The sequence below is a fragment of the Castor canadensis genome, chromosome 11 (assembly GCF_047511655.1).
Source record: "Castor canadensis chromosome 11, mCasCan1.hap1v2, whole genome shotgun sequence".
NCBI classification, from domain to species: Eukaryota; Metazoa; Chordata; class Mammalia; order Rodentia; family Castoridae; genus Castor; species Castor canadensis.
In genome coordinates, this window is record NC_133396.1 from 86,607,727 (window position 1) to 86,627,549 (window position 19,823).

Sequence of the window (19,823 nt, forward strand, 5' to 3'; positions counted from 1 at the left end):
TGATAAGCAGAAACTAAAACAATATGTGACCACAAAGCCACCACTACAAAATATTCTGCAAGGGATTCTGCACACAGAAAGTGAAACCCAACTTAACCATGAAAAGACAGGCAGCACCAAATCATAGGAAAAGAAAAAGCAAGACAGTAGAGAGTAACCTCAACTTAGGTACACACAAACAAACCTTCAAACAACTAAGACAACTAAATGACAGGAATCACCACATACCTATCAGTACTAACACTTAATGTTAATGGACTTAATTCACCCATCAAAAGGCACCGTTTGACGAAATGGATTAAAAAGGAAGATCCAACAATTTGTTGCTTACAGGAGACCCATCTCACTGACAGAAATAAGCATAGGCTTAGGATGAAAGGCTTGAAGAAGATTTACCAAGCCAATGGCCCCCCAAAACAGGCAGGAGTAGCAATACTTATCTCTGACAAAGTAGACTTCAAACCTACATTGATCAAACGAGATAAAGAAGGACATTCCATACTAATAAAGGGGGAAATAGACCAAAAGAAAATAATAATTATCTACCTGTATGCACCCAATGTCAATGCACCCAATTTCATCAAACATACCCTGAAAGACCTAAAAGCATATATAAACGCCAACACAGTGGTTGTGGGAGACTTTAACACCCCATTATCATCAATAGATAGGTCATCCAAACAAAAAATCAATAAAGAAATCCAAGACCTAAAATATGCAATAGATCAAATGGACCTAGTTGATATCTACAGAACATTTCATCCAACCTCTACACAATATACATTCTTCTCAGCAGCCCATGGAACCTTCTCCAAAATAAATCATATCCTAGGGCACAAAGCAAGTCTCAGCAAATATAAGAAAATAGAAATTATACCGTGCATACTATCTGATCACAATGCAGTAAAAGTAGAACTCAACAACAAAAGTAAAGACAAAAAACATGCAAACAGCTGGAAACTAAATAACTCATTACTTAATGAAGAATGGATCATCGATGAAATAAAAGAGGAAATTAAAAAGTTCCTGGAAGTCAATGAAAATGAAAACACAACCTACCGGAACCTATGGGACACAGCTAAGGCAGTCCTGAGAGGAAAGTTTATAGCCATGAGTGCATATATTAAAAACACTGAAAGATCCCAAATCAATGACCTAATGATACATCTCAAACTCCTAGAAAAACAAGAACATGCAAATCCCAAAACAAATAGAAGGAGAGAAATAATAAAAATAAGAGCTGAAATCAACAAAATAGAAACCAAAAAAAAAAACCATACAAAGAATTAATGAAACAAAAAGTTGGTTCTTTGAAAAAATAAACAAGCTCGATAGACCCCTGGCAAACCTGACTAAAATGAGGAGAGAAAAAACCCAAATTAGTAGAATCAGGAATGCAAAAGGGGAGATAACAACAAACTCCATGGAGGTCCAGGAAATCATCAAAGACTACTTTGAGAACCTATATTCAAATAAATTTGAAAATCTTAAAGAAATGGACAGATTTCTAGATACATATGATCATCCAAAACTGAACCAAGAGGAAATTAATCACCTGAATAGACCTATAACACAAAATGAAATTGAAGCAGCAATCAAGAGTCTCCCCAAAAAGAAAAGTCCAGGACCTCATGGATTCTCTGCTGAATTCTATCAGACCTTTAAAGAAGAACTGATACCAACCCTCCTTAAACTGTTCCACGAAATAGAAAGGGAAGGAAAACTGCCAAACACATTTTATGAAGCCAGGATTACACTAATCCCAAAACCAGGCAAAGACACCTCCAAAAAGGAGAACTATAGGCCAATCTCCTTAATGAACATTGACGCAAAAATCCTCAACAAAATAATGGCAAACCGAATTCAACAACACATCAAAAAGATTATTCACCACGACCAAGTAGGCTTCATCCCAGGGATGCAGGGGTGGTTCAACATATGAAAATCAATAAACGTAATAAACCACATGAACAGAAGCAAAGACAAAAACCACTTGATCATCTCAATAGATGCAGAAAAAGCCTTTGATAAAATCCAACATCATTTCATGATAAAAGCTCTAAGAAAACTATGAATAGAAGGAAAGTACCTCAACATTATAAAAGCTATATATGACAAACCTACAGCCAGCATTATACTTAATGGAGAAAAACTGAAACCATTCCCTCTAAAATCAGGAACCAGACAAGGATGCCCACTATCTCCACTCCTATTCAACATAGTACTGGAATTCCTAGCCAGAGTAATTAGGCAAGAAGAAGGAATAAAAGGAATACAAATAGGTAAAGAAACTGTCAAAATATCCCTATTTGCAGATGACATGATCCTATACCTTAAAGACCCAAAAAACTTTACTCAGAAGCTTCTAGACGTCATCAATAGCTATAGCAAGGTAGTAGGATATAAAATCAACATAGAAAAATCATTAGCATTTCTATACACTAACAATGAGCAAACTGAAAAAGAATGTATGAAAACAATTCCATTTACAATAGCCTCAAAAAAAATCAAAACCTAAGTGTAAACCTAACAAAAGATGTGAAAGACCTCTACAAGGAAAACCGTACACTTCTGAAGAAAGAGATTGAGGAAGACTATAGAAAGTGGAGAGATCTCCCATGCTCATGGATTGGTAGAATCAACATAGTAAAATGTCAATACTCCCCAAAGTAATCTACATGTTTAATGCAATTCCCATCAAAATTCCAATGACATTCATTAAAGAGATTGAAAAATCTACTGTTAAATTTATATGGAAACACAAGAGGCCACGAATAGCCAAGGCAATACTCAGTCAAAAGAACAATGCAGGAGGTATCACAGTAACTGACTTCAAACTATATTACAAAGCAATAACAATAAAAACAGCATGGTACTGGCACAAAAACAGACATGAAGACCAGTGGAACAGAATAGAGGACCCGGATATGAAGCCACACAACTATAACCAACTTGTCTTTGACAAAGGAGCTAAAAATATACAATGGAGAAATAGCAGCCTCTTCAACAAAAACTGCTGGGAAAACTGGTTAGCAGTCTGCAAAAAACTGAAACTAGATCCATGTATATCACCCTATACCAAGATTAACTCAAAATGGATCAAGGATCTTAATATCAGACCCCAAACTCTTAACTTGATACAAGAAAGAGTAGGAAATACTCTGGAGTTAGTAGGTATAGGTAAGAACTTTCTCAATGAAACCCCAGCAGCACAGCAACTAAGAGATAGCATAGATAAATGGGACCTCATAAAGCTAAAAAGCTTCTGTTCATCAAAAGAAATGGTCTCTAAACTGAAGAGAACACCCACAGAGTGGGAGAAAATATTTGCCAGCTATACATCAGACAAAGGACTGATAACCAGAATATATAGGGAACTTAAAAAACTAAATTCTCCCAAAACTAATGAACCAATAAAGAAATGGGCAAGTGAACTAAACAGAACTTTCTCAAAAGAAGAAATTCAAATGGCCAGAAAACACATGAAAAAATGCTCTAGCATTTAAATAAATAAAGGAAATGCAAATTAAAACCACACTAAGATTCCACCTCACCCGTTAGAATAGCCATCATTAGCAACACCACGAACAACAGGTGTTGGCGAGGATGCGGGGGAAAACGGAACCCTCTTACACTGTTGGTGGGAATGTAAACTAGTACAACCACTCTGGAAAAAAATTTGGAGGCTACTTAAAAAGCTAAACATTGATCTACCATTTGATCCAGCAATACCACTCTTGGGGATATACCCAAAAGACTGTGACACAGGTTACTCCAGAGGCACCTGCACACCCATGTTTATTGCGGCACTATTCACAATAGCCAAGTTATGGAAACAGCCAAGATGCCCCACCACTGACGAATGGATTAAGAAAATGTGGTATCTATACACAATGGAATTTTATGCAGCCATGAAGAAGAACAAAATGTTATCATTCGCTGGGAAATGGATGGAATTGGAGAACATCATTCTGAGTGAGGTTAGCCTGACCCAAAAGACCAAAAATCGTATGTTCTCCCTCATATGTGGACATTAGATCAAGGGCAAACACAACAATGGGACTAGACTTTGAGCACATGATAAAAGCGAGAGCACACAAGGGAGGGGTGAGGATAGGTAAGACACCTAAAAAATTAGCTAGCAGTTGTTGCCCTTAACGTAGAGAAACTAAAGCAGATACCTTAAAAGCAACTGAGGCCAATAGGAGAAGGGGACCAAGAACTAGAGAAAAGGTGAGATCAAAAAGAATTAACCTAGAAGGTAATACACACGCACAGGAAATTAATGTGAGTCAACTCCCTGTATAGCTATCCTTATCTCAACCAGCAAAAACCCTTGTTCCTTCCTATTATTGCTTATACGCTCTCTTCAACAAAATTAGAAATAAGGGCAAAATAGTTTCTGCTGGGTATTGAGAGGGTGGGGGGAGAGGGAGAGTGTGGAGTAGAAATGACCCAAGCCTTGTATGCACATATAAATAATAAAAGAAAAAAAAAAGGATCTTCCTCTATTGAACTACAAGCTGGCCCAGAATCAAAGAGCCTGCATTCTGTTGTGTTTGACAAGTGCAGGTCTGAGAGATGCAAGACCTCTGCTCATTTCCTGGACTGTCCTTCCTCAATAAGAACAGATGAAACAAAGTAGAAAACCCAGAGTCAAAGCACAGTGAGCAAAAATTTGGGGATATTTGCATTTCTCAAAACAGAATGATGTTCATAAGAACAAAACAGAGGACCACTGATGTTTATATGCAACTAATACTGTTCTTTTCTGATGTCGATCTTTACTATGCATGTAAAAAAGCAACAAGCTTTATTTTTCTCAAGTATATCTCTGGTCAACTAAAATAATTTCCTTTAATATGTCTCATCTTTCCCAATCTTTTCCTATGCACACTTTTTACTTGATTTTCCATTGTTCCACCCATTCTTATAGAATGCTGTGACCACACTTACCTCCATACTTCCCGAGCATGTCAGGCATGTTCATAACTCTTTGTTTTTGTTAATTTAAATGTCTTTGTCCCTCCCTCGACTCCATGTTTATGTTAAAGCGCAGCTGACCCTTCATCTGTGAAAGCAGCTCCCAACTTCCCTAGCATACTCCCACAACACCTAACACCCAGAGATACTGCAGTACTTACCTCAGAATATGTCCTCACCATTCTATCCCCATCTATACTACACTATCAGCTCCTTGGAGATGGGGACAGCAACATGCACATTTGAATCTCCAGCCTTTCCCTAGTGCCTGGCACTTAGCTGACATGCAGTCTGATGAAAGAACAAAGTTGTCTTGACTTCTCAAGACCTACAGTCTTTGCCATGGTTATGAAAAAGAGATCTATTCTTTCTGCTTTCAGCAGCAAAGCCAGTGAGGGGCACAGGCCTTGGTAAGATTACAATCAAAGCCAGCACTTATGATCCTATTGTGAAACAAGTTTCATATTGAGGAGACCATCACATAGTTATCACATATATTACAGCAGGTAGGATGGTCTCTCTTTTAGGTGAGACTGCATAATGTAACAAGAAACTAAAAAACTTTATTAGCAATGTTGATAATCTTGCAGTCCAGGTATACTATTGGGTCCCAACCAAAGCAGTGGAGTGACTCTAAAGTAGAACAGTCAGTGGTCTGCTTCCTCTGAGCCTTTCTTAGCATAGTGCATAGTGTTCATCATGCTAACCACCACTGAACTATGATAGAACCAGTAGATTCTTTACTCCTACACCTTTTTTGAACTCTTATCACTTCAGATAAACATGAACCCTGAGCAATCTGAATGGAGCCTTTCTGCATGCCTGGAGTGATAAGATGTACAACAAATATTTGGAAGAAAATGCCTAGCAATATATAATCAAGTAGAAAATTATGCCACACAGATAATGGGCTGCCTAGTTTATGATTCTTCATCTGTATCACACAAATATAATTGGGACAGTTTTACAGGAAAGTAGAGAAGGCTACTGCTTTTGTTGTAGAGCTTCAGCTCAATCAGAAGCTCCCTCCCATTGCCCCGGTTCTATCCCAAAATATCTCCACTATCAAGTTACCTGATAACAGAAGAACCAGCAGTAAAAGCATACCAGTCCTTTGAATCAATGCTTTTGTTTGTACTAAATTCCCTTAGAAGGTATAACACATTCATCATGGGATAGATTAGTTTATCAGATCATTTGAGAAATAGGGTCCTGAAATCTCAACAGAGGAAAGAGTATTATTAATGGAAATAATAATAAAGTAAAAGGTCAGAATATCCAAGAGACTTACCTTAAAAGTAATTTAGCCAAAGCAGCACACGTTCTGATAATAGGAGCACTTTTATTCTAGAGTCTCTGGCCTAGCTGGCTTAGAGCAAAGTTGAAAAGAAAGAACTTTTGTCTGAAATTGTTTCACAGATTCACTTAAATGAATTTGACAAACATTTATTGAGTAGGTACTATATGCTAGACCCTTTGATACAATCTGGAAATAAATAGCTGAATGAAAGTCAGTTTCTGCTTTTAAGGAATTCATAGGTCAGTGGAAAGATAAATATATAAACTGATAAGGGTCATTTAGTATCAAAGATGCTAGAATTGATATAAAGTTCAAGTTACAAGGAGGGTAGCAGTATCCCTGAGGTTTGGCCAATTTTTCAAACTTTTTATTTCTTGGCACTAAAAATAAATCATTAAAAAGAATTCCTTATAACTTGACTTCAAAGCAAATATGCCTAACATGATCCTGGCCTTCTACTGATAGAAAGGATTATATATAAAGTCAGAGACCTTCTCCCATACCTGCAGCATCTGCCATGGGACCTCAAAAAATGTACAACCACTGCAGATTTCAGGCATTTACCTGCCAACTATAATGTGTCACCAGCTTCTTTGGAGAACCAAGAGGATCAATACAGTAATGTCTCCAAGGCATGTTACTACTGAATGAAAGCTACTTTCTCTAAAGTATTCATAAAGGATATCTGACAAGGTTCTGGAGATGGCAGCCATTGGGATGCATCTATATGCATTAGAATCCCATATATGAGAATAGGGAGGATGTTTGAACTCCAATCCAACACATGACTGATCTTGAAATTAATGAGCTTGGTTAAGACTTTCAATTTTTAAATTACATGTAATAGAACAGGATAGAATATATCATAACACACCACACATAGCAGTGGTAGCCACTGTTTTGTGAAGCTGATCTTTCCATTATATTTGTGACTGTGGAGGTTTGTTTGTATGTGTGCACACATGACATGTACACATACTGGGTCACCATGTAAAATATGGGCAGTGGCCCATGGTTTAAAAAACACTTCCGTAGATAGTATATATCCCATTTTCATTGTACATGTGTGGTTTTTGAGATACATAGAAGTTAAAACACTTGTCCAGAGTTTCATAGTTCATCAGGAGCAGAGCTAAACTAGAACCCAATGGTCTAACCGAAACTAGAATTGAATTCCCTCTTCAGTGTTTCCCCCCAATCCTAGTACAATATGCATAGGATTCCAATGGGAAGGTAAAGAATGGTTGAAGGCAGAAAGGATGGGGGGAAGATAGAGGAGCTGAACCCTTGGGTCTCCTTTTACCAATGGACACAGTCACACTACACTTCTTTCCTACCCATGAACAACCATGTTCCATCTACAAAGGAGTAGAAATAATTTAGATGGTATTTATAAAGTGTTTGCTATGAGCCTTCTACCATGATAGGTGCTTTATATCCCAACCCTATATAAAATAGATAGTCTTATCCCAAATATTTAGTTGAGAAAACTAAACCTCAGAGAGTTAAGTAATGGTCCAAGGTCACAAAGCTACTCTGTGGCTGAGCCGAGACTTACACTTAAATCTAATTTCACAGTCACTTCTTTAAACTCTCTACACCATAACCCTATTTCCAGAGGCTCCCATATTTTGACCATTTTTTCTCTACATGTACATTTAAATTAATTTTATAGATTATATAAACCTACTGATACGTATGTATGCTTATTTATATCTATAGATAGATATGTAATATAGATAGATAATTGGTATTTCCAACCCTCATTATACTCCATACTTCAATGCACATGTTATAGGATAAAGCTATAGACTCCCTAGGAAATAATAACTTATGCTCAGATCAGCTCTACTTACTTTAAGTAACAGAGAAGATGCCTAACAAAGTGTCATTACTCTGGGAAATAAGGAGAACATGAGCCATATTTTCTATTCACACAGAACACCTGGAGAAAGAGCCATACAGTATCACACTGAAAAGAGAATTCAGGACAATAACATGAGGACTTAATATCACCATAGGTACTTTTGCAGCTCACTCTTAAAACAGAATTTGAAAGCAGCACCTTCCTTTTTTTTGCTCACCTGCCGAAAGTTCTAGAGAAGATTCCCATATCAACCTCATTGCTCCTGTTGAATTTATAAGAGGACTCTTAAATCAGTATTTCAGTTTGGAACCTGGAGCTGGATACTGCCATTCTTTTTTTTCCCCACTCCTTTGACCCCCTTTTCACCTCTCCTATGCCATTTATACACATCTGACCCCACTTGGTTCTGAACCCTTTTGGGAGCAGAAGTAATATTGTATTTCTTTTTGGCCCCAACCTCTAACCCCATCAGCTTCCAGTACAAGCCCTTACACATACTCACACTCAATAAACGCTTATTAAAGTCAAAACGATGAACTCCTGGGGAAAGAACCAAGCCTAATCATCTCACCAGGCCTGGCTACTGGAGTTCAAATAGGCCATGTTTATTCTGTGACTGTTGACCTCAGCCCTGGCCACCCACTTGGCTATTTCTTGCTCACTACTTTATGTGTTTGTGTGCTTTTGTCAAAACTAGACTTAGGGGGACTGGAAAAATAATGAAAATTTGAAATAATAATAATAAATGCTTCCAAGAGACTTAAGCATTTCTAGGATTTCTCATGATTAAATTTCTAATCATGATTCAGGACTTTTGCAAAAAAGAAAAAGTCCTAAAATTCTCCTATTTGCTTCTTAGATTTTGAGTACCTGGTTGAGGTCGAGGTCTCCAAGGTCAAAATGAACTCCAGCAGAGACAGTAGCATGCCCATCAGCTCTTTTGGGAATCAAGACTCCACAATAATAAGGTAGCCTCAGGGGTAGACTTAGAGATTTGGAAGCTGAAGATTTTCTGAATGCAGGAACTGGAGCCTTTTTCAAAGAGAGTAAACACTGAAATGATACTGCATAAGTAAACCTTACTAAAATAACCTTAATCTTCTGTTAGTTTCCCCCCAGTATTTCCTATGTATAACTCCTAAAGTCCCCAAACCTCTTTCTTTTGTCATCACTCCTGGAAAACTCATCACCTTTTGAATATAAGTCCCCAAGTCTTCTTTTTTGAGTTTTCGCTTCTTTTCTTTGAAGCTCCATGCATGGAAAAAAAATTAACATTAATAAAAATTATACACCTCTTCTAAGAAAGAACCAAAAATAAGTGATGGAGATCAGAAATCCTATAAAAGAAATGAAGAATGCCTTTGGTGGGCCTCTTAATAACCCTGATACAGCCAAGGAAAAAATTGCTAATCTTGAGCCTATCACAATAGAAACCTCTAAAACTGAAAAAGCAAACAGAAAAAATCCTGGGGGAATAAAGAACAGAATATCCAAGATCTGTGAAACAATACAAAAGGTGTTAATATAGTGGGAGTATCACTTGGAAAAGAAAAAGAGAAAGAAATAGGAAAAACATTTGAAACAATAAAACGACTGGATATTTCCCCAAATTAGCATCAGATGCCAAACCACAGACCCAGGAGAGTCAGACAGCACCAAGCAGGACAAATGCCAGTAAAACTTCAGATAGGCAGATTTTCAAACTACAAAAAACCAAAGATAAAGAAAAATCCTGAAAAAAGCCGAAAGGGAAATAAAGAACCATATGTCCAGAAAAACAAAAGTAAGAATTGCATCCAAAATCTCTTCAGAAACTAGGTGCATAGGTAAAGAGTAGAGTGAAACATTTCAAGTGTTGAGACACAAGGGTCAAAGCAGGGAACCCAGTTAAGAGGCAATACCATCATCCAGGTGAAAGAGCACAATGGCTTGAACCAAGGAATGAGCGTGGCAGTAGTCCAACCCTGGATACATCCATATGCGGAACCAACAGAACTTGTTGAAAGGCTAAATATCAAGTAGAAAAGAAAGAGAAGTTGATTGCAGTGTTTTGGCCTCAGCAGCCACAAAAGTAGTGTTGCAATTGACTAAGAAGTGGCTTTGATCTGGTGCCATTTACAGAGCCCTGAGTTCAGAGGATGAGAAGCCCTCACCTAAGCAGCCCTCATGGGCCAGCTGCAGCCCACACCCTCCAGCTTCTGCCCATGCCATCTGTCAAGTTTCTTCACCACTGGCAGGATTCCCTTTCTGGAGGCAGCCAGGGCCCCTTCAAAGACATCTAAAACTCAGCTGGGGCTGGGAAGGGTTCCTTCCTTGTTCATCTCTCTCATCCTCAGAAGTAGTAGCTGCTTTCACAATTACCTATTTCTTTATCCCTCAGAGTCCTCTTTTACCCCTGCTTTTAACCACTTTTTACTATTGCATAAATGTTCTAATAAGAACAATGCACTTGCATAAAGCAATTATTTATATTATATTTCTTCTGTCCCACTCACTGGCATGTTTTTTGGTTGGGCCTTGGTTGATACAGCCAAGAAGAGTAAAAAGAAACAGCAAAGGAGCAGTCAATCAAAAGCAAACAGGAAGTGGGAGGAGCCAAATTCAAATGAAGAAAACACTCAAAATGACAGGACAGGGTTGAGCCCAGTTTTCAACCGGTACTGATTATTGTGTAAGAGGAGGAGCAGTAATTGACTATAGTATTCAGCAATATGGAGGACATTTAGTAACCTTGATCACATTATATATCAACTTTACTGTGTAGCATCTTCCCCCCAATTCATTACAAGTGCACTGATTTTTTTTTTTTAGGATGCCATTTATCCTCCTCTCTCACTACATATGGTTTACATAGATTTGACCTCAGAGTTAAGCATGTGACCTAAGCCTGGCCAGAGTGCCACACCCATTGGTTACTGCAATAAGTTTAGGCATGAGAACATAACCTAAATTGGCACAATAAAATTCACACCCAGGACTTTTATTGAAGCATCCAGAAATAGGAATCTTTTCCTTTTGTACCTAAAGCTGAGGAGGTAGGCTGGAAGCCCAGAGATGCTGATAGTCATCTTACCACCAGAAGGGTACTTGAGAATGGGGCCAACAAGAAAAAGCAGAGCCAGGAAAAAAAAGAAAATTCTATGTGAGCCTCAAAATTCTATAGTTGGGCCTCAAACTACTCCTGGACTCTTAAGTTATACGAGATGATAATCTCTCTCTTCTGTTCATGCCAATCAGAACTCAATGCCCCTCACTTACAGCCAAGAATTCTGAGCAAAATAGTACCATCCAATTAGTGACTGTGAAATGGAAAACAATGGATGGGTCAAGCAAATTGCCAAGTCTCTGTAACCAAGCTGATTCTATAGCCAGGACTCCCAACTCTTTCTACCATATCAACCCTCCTCTAATGAATGCAATAGTATTCACTGTGACTGACATTTACGGTCAGAATGAATTGACTAAAGGCTGACAGTATTCAGCTTAGGAAAGAAAAGGATTTGGACTTACTGATTTTGACCTGACTGGAAGATTTTTCTGGATTGTGTTGAATGGCTGTCCTCATTTCCTCTGTGACATGAGAAATTCATAGTGAGGAAAAGAGAATTTCAAGCCATTAGAGTGGTGTAGCATTGTATGGTGAAACTATTTATTTTGATATTAATTAGGATTTTTTTAAGAGGATCTATTCTTGTAGGTGTCTAAGTAATGTAAGTCAGAACCTCAATTTTCCCTTTTCCCCAAATGCTATACTAAAAAATGATTTTCCCCTTCCTTAATTCAGCTACAAACAATAAGCTAGTTAGAAAATTGGTCACTCCAGCGCAGCATAGCTGGGGAAGTCAGCTTCCTCAGTGAGTCACAAATGCATATTAAACCGCTGTTTGTCTTCTGGAAACCTTGCCCTGGCCACACTAGATGTCCCTGGTTACATATAAATTTAGATTCCTATGAGGTGGACGGCTGACTCTGTCTCAAAGTTACCACCTGGCATCACCCCAGCGCCACATCGGGGCCCCAGGCACAGGAGGACAGCATGATAGCCCTTTGCTGAAAAATGTACTTTGTGTGTGTGTGTGTGTGTGTGTGTGTATGTGTTTTAAAATCTCAGCGCTTAAATCAACCAATAAAATATTCATGAAGTCTAAAGTAGTGGGCAAGCTAACGGCTTTCATATGGGAATATCAATATCCTTGGAGCCAGTCTTAATCCAATATTCAGAAAGCTTCTCTTCCCCCTTTGTCACTTCGGGTTCAGACTTATTTTCAGAAACCCTCCACCCTTTCATAATCCTTCCTCATTAACAGGGTAGGTAGAAGCTAGTCCACCCTGGGCAAAGCTAGGTGACTAGAAGAAGGCACTATGGGTGTAGTGGGTCCAAGAGAGGGGTTCACTCCCAGACATAGTCACAGGTACAGCCAAGAGATCTGTTTAGCATGGCTGCCCTGGGAAGTCAGAGAATGTGTGCACAATCGGGTGACTGGTTTTAGTGTTTTCGTCTGGTCTACGATTCCAGGTGTGTACGTAGGATTTTCCTTTCTGGCAAGGGCTTGAGTGAGGGATGGGGAGAGGGAGAAGGGGAGGTCTTAACCAGTGTCACTGAAGGAAATTATTGTTGGAGAAAAAAATATTTTCCTCCATCTAGTCTCTGTTGAATCTGGGTGCCCCTCACGAGTATGTGATGAGGTCCAGGATGAATGTCTATGAAGGCAGACCTCACTCAGCAGACAGCTCCAGGGCTACATGATGTCCTCTGTATGTCCCCTTCCCCCACTGGGCCCTTCAAGTCTTCCCACCTCCACTCCCCACCACCCACAGGCCTGTCTATAAGGTGGGGTGGAATTCTACGTTCTCCATTCCCTTCTTAGCTTCTCAGTTCAGACTGCCAAAAATGGGGCCAGTTAGGATGGTGGTTTCCTGATGTGGGTACCTGTCCCTCTGGACTGAATAAGGCCTGCCAACTCATTTCAGGTCAGCCTGACCAAAAGCCATAGAGCAGCCCTCTCCCCAGGGTTGGTCTGTGTTACTAAGGCTTATCCAACCTGCCCTTTCGGGTGCCTCAGGAGCCTGGGAGGCATAGAGACTTCTTGGAGGCCGTCACATAGAGCAGTACTGCCAAGCCAAGCTGGGAACGGAAGAGGCCCAGTTACAGGTCAAGAGAGGTAGGTGTGGGCAGCAGGGCTGGGGAGAAGGCTGCTCTCCTAATACTCCCTCCCCCATCAGCTGGCGTCTCTCCAGCAGGAGCTAGTGAGCACCAGTATTGGAGACTAGGCCTCAACAGTTGTCAGTCAGCTGGAAATCCTACCCTGTGTCCAGGGAGAGGTGGGCAAGGGCCTCTAACCATGGGTACTTTTCTGGGTTTTTCTCTTCAAATACCATCTTGTGAAAATAGTTTTTTAATTTTCTCTGTTCTAAGGTTAATGTGCTATAAATTTAGGGAGTAGAGCAATGACAGTCAATGCTCCAAATTAAGCCATTGTATTTTATCTTGCATGCCGAGGCTTCCTTTCCTCAGCACCTGGAGAAGGGAAGTTCTTAAATTCAATACAGGGAGCAAGGTATCTGCACCCCCTCTATGGAAGCTTCAGCCTTGTTAGGTACTGAATATCATAGGTTGATCAACAATAAAAAGAAAAGTACAAGGAATGAACAGGCTATGTGAAGCCACTCTGCTATTCATTGCATTTCTCTAACAGCCCACTCTGGAACTCAGCAATCATCCACAAGAATCACAAGGTTTCTCCTGGTATTGAGTATGTCACTTCCTCTCTAACATATCTCCTTTCTCATGCAGTGCTAAGTTGGGAGGCACAATGTCATAGGGACATTTTTTTTATTACTCCTGTGTGCATAGTCTGCTGTAACATTATGTCCACAATTTCAAAGGCTAAAGAATATCCACCACTTCCATGAAGGACTTGGTGAGTCCTTCAGAGATGCTGCTCCTCGCCATCCATCCAACCAAATCAGCTGGATACAATATAGGTGATTGAATGCTGCTGCTTTCATAGACTCTGGCTTATACTTTAATTATTTTTTAGCTATGTAGCCTTGTGGAAGCTACTTCCCCTCTCAGTGCTTAGTTTCCACATCTTCAAAATGGAGATAGTAGTATCAATCTCATAGATTGCTATAATAAATAAATGAGTTATATGCAAAATTTCTAGAACACATAGTAAGTGCAACAAGTATGGTAGCTAATATGATTATTATAATTAATATCATTGTTGGCTCCAAAATGTGGCTGAGTAGAATTCTGGTCAAGTCCCCATGGAGAAAATATCCTCATCAGTTGACTAATGAAAGATACTAAGCAGCAAGTCCACCCTCAAGGCCCTCTATGACTTTGATCTCATTTCAGTCCAACTTGACCAAGGTCAGCAAAGTTTAACTACTGTGATATAAGTAGGTGACTGCCATATTAATATATATATCTGTATATAATGTTATATAAATATACAATTATAAATGAGGAGTTGGTCCTCCTTCAAGATCAGCTAGAGAAGCTTCATCAAGGATTAAGCAATTCTGCCCCCTCCCTATAAACCCACGAGTAACAACCTGGTTGTGGGGAGGACTGAACAATCTACCTAAATGATTACTCAAGGACTTTATGGCACAGTACTAAAAGTTAATATAAGGTCCCTAACCACACATTCTCAAACTTAAACAAGAAAAAAGTCCACTATTTGAATCTACATCTGAGATTTGATGTGATACAGATAACTACCATGAAGCTGGGATTGTCTATAATGCACCTTGCCAAATACTTCATGTTCTTTCCTTTAATCTTTATAATATCCATTATAATATCATTAGCAATTAGATCCCATTTTGTTCTTCCTATTTTACTGATGAGACAACTGAAACTAAGAAAGATTAAAGAACTTGCCCAAGATGGCACAGCTAGTAATCAGGGACCAAACCGAAGGATTGTTTATTTCTTTTGTTTTGTTTTTTGGTGGTACTGGGTTTGAACTCAGGACTTTGCACTTGCTAGGCAGCAGCTCTACCACTTCAGCCGCACCTCCAGCCCCCAAACTGAGGTTTATCTGATTCCTCTTGCATCTGTGATCTTAATAATTATCCTTTAGTGCTAGTTATTTTCAAGTCTTTTTCAGACACATGTGAGACACATTCCTTTGGAATGGTTCTGTGAAATTAATGTGGATTCTTAACAAAGATTTCTTACTCTCATTGAAGATTATGGCTCAAATTCCATAGTCTGGCATCTATTTTTTCCTTCTAATTATTCAGCTTTTAGATCCTAGCCATGATGATAAGACCAGTACTTTCCAGATGCGTTCTATGAGGCATTGCCTGTATGCTGTAACAACTGCTCATTGAATCAGCAAATTGTCCCATAGAGTTAAGGGCTAATAACTGAACTTCCAAATTGTAAGTAGGTTGAATTCCTTGCTGCTGTTTACTCTCTCTGTGCCCATACTTAAGACATAGCTTAGTCTGGATACAGAAGTAATTTTCAAAAAATGAGCCCCATTAGATCATAAAAATAACTGTATGTCTGGGCCAGATTTTTTATTAGATAGAGTATAGATTGAAGAGTGGAGTATATCACCTGTAGTAAGAATGAATAGTGTTATATGAAACGTTTTGAGGTGCATAAATGTGTAATAATGTGTTGCATTATAAAATGCACTTTTATTGAGGCCCATACATAAAAATGTTTAAAAACCATGATTTTACAATTTTAACCTCACATCCCCCAAGTCTTTGGCCCCCAAAGGAAAATCCTAGCATGGACCAAAGTCACAGGAAGGAAATACAATAGGTCTATGCTCCTGAGGAGAAATTTGGGGGAAGAAGATTTTGGTGGTAGAAATAAAGGAGTCAAAAACTGTCTTACTCATGCCAAATTGATTTCTCTCCTTGAGGTCAGCAAAATGGAATTCAGAGGGCTTTTCCTTGGGTTGCCATTGAAAGCCTAAGCAAGATAAAGAAAGGGCCCAGGAAAAGGAAACAGAGATTGCTTAAAGATAACTGTGACCCACAAAAAAGTTCTTGTGAAACCATTTACAGGGTTTTGAGGTCCCTGGTGCCTTACCAATATGACATCAGGGCTGACAGCACCTGGCTCCAGCTTTCCCCGGTAAATGACCATCAGTTCCAAATTAGCCTCACATTGGATTAGTTTCTTTGAAAAAAACAAAAAGATTACATATTCCAGCACTTTTACCTTATACATACAGAATCATAACCTCTAAGGAAGGACCTATGGATCTGTAATTGTCAAAATCTTCCCAATTGATGCTGATGAAGCCCAGCATGTTCTCAAATTGGCAGTTGAGCTAAGACCAACTGAAATGAAAGGCCACTTGAAATGTGTTTCTAAAGTGTTAGCTTTGTGGTGTATCCATTGGGAACAAGCCTGGACAAATCACGCTAGTAGGTAGAAGTTCTGGCAGGAGAGAGGATCAGATCAGTCCTCAGATGGAGAATACCTAGAGCCCCACTTAGGGCCGTGCATTAAGAAGAACTGGTCTATTGGCTTTGGGTGCCTGAAAAGAGCAACCTGACTTACAGCTGTGCTTCCAAGTGGTTCAAAGGTACCTGAAGTTCCAGGTATCTGTTTTGACCACTCCAGAGTCCTTGGCCTCCACTCATTAATTTTGGCAAACTTAAAATTTCTAGGAAGTCTTTGGCCCAAGTACCACATTTTCTCCAACAACAGTTACTAAAAGAAATCAGTGCAAAGAATAAGGCCAAGGATTAAGTCTTCATGGCCAAGCAGTTCTCTGTCTCTCTTTAAACAAGATCTATAAAGGCTCTTGCTACCAAAGTCAAGAGTATGGTAAATTCCTTCCAAAACATATTGTTTACATAATTCTGTAAGGCCTGCATCTTCTGGCTTGGATGAGGAATAGAATTTCCTATTAGGAGTCTATTCGTCCCAAAGTAGAGGAGTGTTTCTTTCTTATGTGTTGAGTGCTATATACCTGGGAAGTCTAATAATGGTGATGCAGGAACAGGTTTCCTTACTAAATGTTAATACAATTCCCATTCTAATCAGAATGGTTCAGTGTTCACTAACTAGATGGGCACAGAAGTCACATGGTATCAGTAAAGTATACCAACATGTAAATTGAAAACAGTCATTGAAATTCATCTGAACTATTGATGATTTCCAGTTCTTATCTTTTATGCCTAAGTGATTGAAGTTGTGGTTGTCATTAGGATTAGAATGTCTGGTAATTCCCTGCTACAACTGTAAGTGACTGTGACCACCCTGATATCTACCCTAAATACTGCTTTTTTTTGAACTTCCTCAGACAAAACCAATCATGTCTGAGTTCTCCTACTACTGATCCAGCCCACTCAGACTCCATCTCTATTATTGTCTCATCAAAATAAAACAAGTAACCTGAATGCAAGGCCACTGACTCAAGGAAAAAATGATAGTCACCATCTATTTTTTTTATCTTAATGGAAACTTTGGCTTCACATGTTGGATTCTTGGGTCCTCAGGTGTGGCAAAGAACAAATTATATTCTGTCAACAATAAACAGTGGGAATCCCCTGGGTGCTGAGTACTATTCTAGCTGCAAGGTCCCTGCTGTCATAGAACATGCATTCTGGATATGAAACACAAGTGCTTCCTGGTATTTTTGAGCCACATATCAAATCATCAGGTGATACAGAATTTGGAGTACTGGAAGGATTGAGATAGAGGTCTTTTTGAGATAGCATTTTCAACATTTTCCCTTCTATAGTTCTTTTAAATGGATGTTAGCCTGGTCATAAGAAAAGATATCAGAGGGCCATGAGAAATCATCAACGTTTCATAAGATAGTCTTGTCTCCAAAATTTACAAAAGCCTTTTAAAGTTACAACACTGAATAACCACTATAATTCAGAAAATCCAATATCCTACCAACTCTGAGAAGTTGCACATTGCCTGGAAGCCCACTAATTTATTCTTGGTTTCTAGTTCCCATTTCCATTCTAGGTACCAGTTAGGTGTCTCAGTGGAGATAATTCAACTTCTTCCTTTTTAATATTTTACTATTATAAATGTTCAGACTTTCCAAATTAAGTAGACAAATGGCCATGACTCTTTCCCTCCTAACTAAACCACCTCCTTCTCTCATTCTCCAAATAACAAAGTAAAAGAACAAACTAAAATTTCTAATCTCTATTAAAAAGAATATATGCTTTTAAGTTATTTTTTTGTCTAGGACAAGATATTACGGGATGGCCTTTTCCAATAATTTAACTTGTCTGGTGGGATTTTTAGAAAGTAAATATGTGTGATAAACTTTTCTTCAGTTCTCATCCTGGAGGACTCCATGAAGACAAGAACTGCTCTAGCCACCATTATCCCAGGATATCAGGAGACCAACTAACAGCACATGGGGTTCTTACTGTTTACTAAAAGAAGTAACCACCTCTCTCTCCCCAGGGCAGACTTTTCTCCTGTAAGGATGCACTGAGGCCAGGAACAACGGATGCTAGGCCAAGAACCAAGAATATGGGCTTTTCATTTTCAGTAACACTCCATTAAAAACTCTTCACCTATATTAGGTTTTTAGTTATTTGTGGGCCAAGTCATACACACACATATGTAATCATTCATTCATTCAATAAATATTTATTGAGCACCTACTCTATGCCAGTCCAGAGCTAATGACAGTGTGGCTTTCTCACCATTGCACATGTTTCAGATGAACCATGTGCCCCAGGAATAATTTTGTGTATGGTATTCATGTATTACATGTCATGCAAATTCATTCTGTGCTAATTTCAATACCAAAAATGCAGAAAAGTAGGAGAAAAATAAATTTCCTTTAATACCATCATCTGAAAGTGACTATCATTTACATTTGACTGTATTTTCTTTTCTTTTTCTGCATTTACCTTTTATGTTAGTTGTTTCATGTTGATGTGTTCATACTGCACATAGAATTTTCTATCTTCTTGTATCCCTGCTTGTCAATACATACATGTCATTTCCAAATGCAAAATCCTGAGTCTTGACAGCACAGGTATTTATAGATCCATGGGAGGGTGGACTAGTCTCTATGGCTTCCTTCCTCATAAATTTAGGTTGAAAATTCTCGTACTTTCCAGTAGCTTTCTCACATTTTAATACTATACAAATTTAAAGAGTTGGCAACTTTAATTCTTTCTGAAGCAACATAACTATAGATCTCATAATAAGCATGTGGATAGGAACTGTATGTCCATCTTTCTCTAGTTCCTTCCAATCCCAATGGACTCCATAGTCTCAAAGCAGGCATGGCTGTCACCACCATTTTGCCCACAAGTTCTGAGATAGTGTGGCAGAGACAATGGAAATCACCAAAAATCCCAGCTGCTGTCCCACATCTCCTTGTCCTCTCACAGTTGTGCAGCTGTGTGTTCAGTGCTGGTCAAAGAACTCAGGACAGGAAAGGTATGTATCACTTCCAGATCAGAGCACTGAAGAGCCAACATGGAGCTCTCTGTGAGCCTCTCCCTCTGACTAAGAAGGTGGTGTGCTCCAGCTAGTACAGCCACAAAATAGTAGAGCTTTCATTAATCTGGGTTCTCAGTGACTGAGCTACTGAAGCCCCACAAACTTGGGGCACTGGACATGTAGAGAAAGCAAGAAATAAATAAAGATGTTATTAAGCCACTGAGATTTTTCCTTGCCTGTTACTCTCTCATAGCATT